This window comes from Salvelinus namaycush, chromosome 7 (assembly GCF_016432855.1).
Source record: "Salvelinus namaycush isolate Seneca chromosome 7, SaNama_1.0, whole genome shotgun sequence".
NCBI lineage: Eukaryota > Metazoa > Chordata > Actinopteri > Salmoniformes > Salmonidae > Salvelinus > Salvelinus namaycush.
In genome coordinates, this window is record NC_052313.1 from 8,602,123 (window position 1) to 8,608,122 (window position 6,000).

Sequence of the window (6,000 nt, forward strand, 5' to 3'; positions counted from 1 at the left end):
TGTTGTATATTATGATACAGGTATAAAGTATTAGATGTTGTATATTATGGTGGTACAGATATAAAGTATTAGATGTTGTATATTATGGTACAGATATAAAGTATTAGATGTTGTATATTATGGTGGTACAGGTATAAAGTATTAGATGTTGTATATTATGGTGGTACAGATATAAAGTATTAGATGTTGTATATTATGGTGGTACAGGTATAAAGTATTAGATGTTGTATATTATGGTGGTACAGGTATAAAGTATTAGATGTTGTATATTATGGTGGTATAGGTATAAAGTATTAGATGTTGTATATTATGGTGGTACAGGTATAAAGTATTAGATGTTGTATATTATGATACAGGTATAAAGTATTAGATGTTGTATATTATGATACAGGTATAAAGTATTAGATGTTGTATATTATGGTGGTACAGATATAAAGCATTAGATGTTGTATATTAAGGTGGTACAGGTATAAAGTATTAGATGTTGTATATTATGATACAGGTATAAAGTATTAGATGTTGTATATTATGGTGGTACAGGTATAAAGTATTAGATGTTGTATATTATGGTGGTACAGGTATAAAGTATTAGATGTTGTATATTATGATACAGGTATAAAGTATTAGATGTTGTATATTATGGTGGTACAGGTATAAAGTATTAGATGTTGTATATTATGGTGATACAGGTATAAAGTATTAGATGTTGTATATTATGGTGATACAGGTATAAAGTATTAGATGTTGTATATTATGGTGGTACAGGTATAAAGTATTAGATGTTGTATATTATGGTGGTACAGGTATAAAGTATTAGATGTTGTATATTATGGTGATACAGGTATAAAGTATTAGATGTTGTATATTATGGTGATACAGGTATACAGTATTAGATGTTGTATATTATGATACAGGTATAAAGTATTAGATGTTGTATATTATGATACAGGTATAAAGTATTAGATGTTGTATATTATGGTGATACAGGTATAACGTATTAGATGCTGTATATTATGGTGATACAGGTATAAAGTATTAGATGCTGTATATTATGGTGATACAGGTATAAAGTATTAGATGTTGTATATTATGGTACAGGTATAAAGTATTAGATGTTGTATATTATGATACAGGTATAAAGTATTAGATGTTGTATATTATGATACAGGTATAAAGTATTAGATGTTGTATATTATGGTGATACAGGTATAAAGTATTAGATGTTGTATATTATGATGGTACAGGTATAAAGTATTAGATGTTGTATATTATGATACAGGTATAAAGTATTAGATGTTGTATATTATGATACAGGTATAAAGTATTAGATGTTGTATATTATGGTGATACAGGTATAAAGTATTAGATGTTGTATATTATGATGGTACAGGTATAAAGTATTAGATGTTGTATATTATGATACAGGTATAAAGTATTAGATGTTGTATATTATGATACAGGTATAAAGTATTAGATGTTGTATATTATGATACAGGTATAAATTATTAGATGTTGTATATTATGATACAGGTATAAAGTATTAGATGTTGTATATTATGATACAGGTATAAAGTATTAGATGTTGTATATTATGGTGGTACAGGTATAAAGCATTTACAGACCTGTGTGTGGGCTTCTCTTTCTTTGTTCGTACTGTTTTTGTATTAAAATCAGTTGGATATAATACCTGCCACTTCCAGACACTTGAATCCAAAGTGACCTAGGCTAATTTACAGTGGGTGCATATACAAGGTTAAGACCCGTCCTCAAGTCACTTGATGACGGTGATTGTAACCATGATATCATCTGATTCTAATGATGAACCCAATCCACACACAATAAAACACTCTACCCAAAGCAGAGCTGTACACTCCCCTGGTATTTAACATTGACCACACTCTGCTGCATAACCAATCCAGGGACATCTGCACCACCAGACACACAGACAAAACCAATTCATATCTACAACGCACTCTGCAAAGGCACACCCCAAACACACACGCAAACATATTTGTAAATTAAGAGCGCTTTAAGGAGATTGACTTTGTGAGGGTGGCGGTTACAGATGGGAGGAGGGTTCCTGTCAGACATAAATCTGCGGTGGTGGTTTTTCCGAAGGGCCTGTCTGTCCTTCTCTTCCTCTCTCATTTCATCTCTCCCTCCGTCTCCACCAAACACTGTCTAACTCCCCTCTTGTTCCTTTCTTCTCTCTTCCCTCCATTCATAATGTCTGAAGCTGTGGTTTAGGTTCAGATCAATCTGAAGTTTCTCTGTAGTACTGCTGCTAACTGGAGCAGGAACACTGTCAATCTGTCTTTCATATGGTCGGAGCCTAAGGAACTCCCTAGTTGACAACACCAAAGGAAACCCATCACACTATTAGAGGGGAAGTGTCCTTGAATTAAAAATAAAAAGACACCAGTACAGCCATTTTGAATGACCCAGAGCACACACACAGTAATGTCTGTCCCTCTATAATCACCCCAGAGCACACACAGTAATGTCTGTCCCTCTCCAATCACCACCGAACACACACAGTAATGTCTGTCCCTCTCCAATCCACCCAGAGGACACACAGTAATGTCTGTCTCTCTCCAATCACTCCAGAGCACACACAGTAATGTATGTCCCTCCCCAGTCACCCCAGAGCACACACACAGTAATGTCTGTCCCTCTCCAATCACTCCAGAGCACACACACAGTAATGGCTGTCCCTCTCCAATCACTCCAGAGCACACACAGTAATGTCTGCCCCACCCCATTTACCCCAGAGCACACACAGTAATGTCTGTCCCACCCCATTTACTCCAGAGCACATACAGTAATGTCTGTCCCTCTCCATTCACTCCAGAACCCACACAGTAATGTCTGTCCCTCTCCAATCAGTCCAGAGCACACACAGTAATGTTTGTCCCTCTCCAATCCCTCCAGAGCACACCCAGTAATGTCTGTCCCTCTCCATTCACCCCAGAGCACACACAGTAATGTCTGTCCCTCTCCAATCCCCCCAGAGCACACCCAGTAATATCTGTCCCTCCCCATTTACCCCAGAACACACACAGTAATGTCTGTCCCTGTCCATTCACTCCAGAGCACACACAGTAATGTCTGTCCCTCCCCATTTACCCCAGAACACACACAGTAATGTCTGTCCCTGTCCATTCACTCCAGAGCACACACAGTAATGTCTGTCCCTCCCCATTTACTCCAGAGCACACACAGTAATGTCTGTCCCTGTCCATTCACTCCAGAGCACACACAGTAATGTCTGTCCCTCTCCAATCACTCCAGAGCACACACAGTAATGTCTGTCCCTCTCCAATCACTCCAGAACCCACACAGTAATGTCTGTCCCTCTCCAATCACCCCAGAGCACACACAGTAATGTCTGTCCCTCCCCATTTACCCCAGAGCACACACAGTAATGTATGTCCCTCCCCAATCACCCCAGAGCACACACAGTAATGTCTGTCCCTCTCCAATCACTCCAGAACCCACACAGTAATGTTTGTCCCTCTCTAATCACTCCAGAGCACACACAGTAATGTCTGTCCTTCTCTAATCACAAACATACACAAAGACAGACAGAGAGACACACACACACAGATAGAGAGAGAGACAGGGCTGGACATCAAACATGAAACCCTCTTGAGAGCCCTCATTCATAACCTAATTTGCATATTTAATTAGGCTCCTTGTAAAGGGATAAGTAGTGTTTATTTAATTTTCTGAGTCTTGTTTGCTGGCACACATTCAATGAAACCCCAGCGAAGACAAGCTGGCGCTTAAGAGAGAGAGGTGGGTGGGGTTGGAGGGGGGGGGGGGGGGGGGGGGGGGGGGGGTGGGAAGGCTCTTTAATCTCTCATTATCATTAGGATACTTTAGCATAATTAGCATCGTAAGCATCGTTAGCCAAATGAGCTGTGTGTTGCCAGGCTGTGCCAGCCTCTCTCTGTCTCTCAGCAGTTTCTAGGTTTTTGCAACAGACATTAGCAATTAAAAATGTGTATGTTCAGAACGTAACTATTGCTTATTGCCTATACAACATTTTAAGAGGCTGGCGTTAAAAGCAGAAGTGAGTTAGATAAGTATATTGGGTAGATAAAAATATAAAGCTGTACCACAAACGGCTCTAGGGCCACACTTTGGAGACCCCTGCTCCCATTCAGTTGAAGTAGACACCTTCCCAAAGGATCAACACCAGTGTCAACTCCTGCATCTGTATGACACACAGCATGTTATGACGAGGACAGCACAGGAGTGGGCCCAAAGACTACAGCTCTGCTCCATTCAGTGAAATTAAATATTTTCTCATCAGCCACAGGGAAAGGAAAAGGGAAAGCGAGCCGAGTAATGCATTATTCATCTGTACTTCACAAAGGAACATGAATCAATTATGAAGATATGAAGAGTGGTTAGTAGGAGACGGAAGACAAGGCCAGCAGTATTAATATGTGGCTGCATCGTGAGGCTAACACTTTCCACACAAATCAATACTATTTTGATTAATTTTGAGTGGTTGGTTGTGCTTAAATGGGGGGGGGGGGGGGGGGGGGGGGGACGTCGAGGGACCTTCAACTTGAGAAATTAAGAAGAATGAAGTATGTGGCTGAACATTGTAAAATGAAGAGGAGAGAGATCAAGAGGAGAGACTTGAAGAGGAGAGACATGAAGAGGAGAGAAATGAAGAGGAGAGACTTGAAGAGGAGAGACTTGAAGAGGAGAGATGAAGAGGAGAGACATGAAGGGGAGAGACATGAAGAGGAGAGACATGAAGAGGAGAGATGAAGAGGAGAGACATGAAGGGGAGAGATATGAAGAGGAGAGACATGAAGAGGAGAGACATGAAGAGGAGCGAGATGAAGAGGAGCGAGATGAAGAGGAGAGACATGAAGAGGAGAGACATGAAGAGGAGAGACATGAAGAGGAGAGAATTGAGGAGGAGCGAGATGAAGAGGAGAGACATGAAGAGGAGAGACATGAAGAGGAGAGACATGAAGAGGAGAGAATTGAAGAGGAGCGAGATGAAGAGGGGAGGCATGAAGAGGAGAGACATGAAGAGGAGAGACATGAAGAGGAGAGACATGAAGAGGAGAGACATGAAGAGGAGAGATATGAAGTGGAGAGCGATGAAGAGCAGAAAGATGAAGAGGATGAGATTTTGTGAGAAAGATACAAAGACAGAGACTAAACAGACAGGAAGGTGAATACTTTTAGTATTTTCATAATAAAATATCTAAAATATAATCCATCTCCTCTTCCAGCAAGATGAAAGTCTGAAATGGTATACCACAATGGTACTGCAAGAACATGTATTATATGTCACCACACACTTCAAAATCACTTCCTTATTCATGAATCCAACTGCATCATCCTGACCAATCGTCATATAAGGCAAAATAAAACCAAGGCTGTTCACAAAGGGAGGAAGTGGTAAGACCTGACTCACCCAACCAACTCTAATGACTAATGGAACATCATATTCTCAGTCTTTATACAGTTACATTTCATATTTATATTTAAATCACAGCCACCAGGTCTCGTGGCAGAGTGTAGCCTAGCAGCCAGGAATGTTAGGCCAGTAACCGAAAGGTTGCTGGTTCGAATCCTAGAGCCGGCAAGGTGGAAACATTCTGTCCGTGAGCAAGGCGGAAGACACTTTTCGGTTGAATGCATTCAGTTTCGGTTATGATGCATCGTGTACCTGCCTATGCAATAACATAGATGTTACACAAAGAACAGGAACCAACAACATGCAGGAAAAACTAACTCATTCACTGCCTCCTTTCATGATGATGCTGTTGCAGCAATGTTATACTTTTATGACACTGAGTGTCTTATCCTAGTGACATTGAGCGTGTAATTGGCTGACCAAGAGGTTGAGAAGGTATTGTGAGTCATGCCATGGTTGTGATCTGGCCATACTTGAATATAATACAAGTGTGGGGATTTCAGAAGAACAGACGTGATCCTAACCGGAGAACAGACGTGATCCTAACC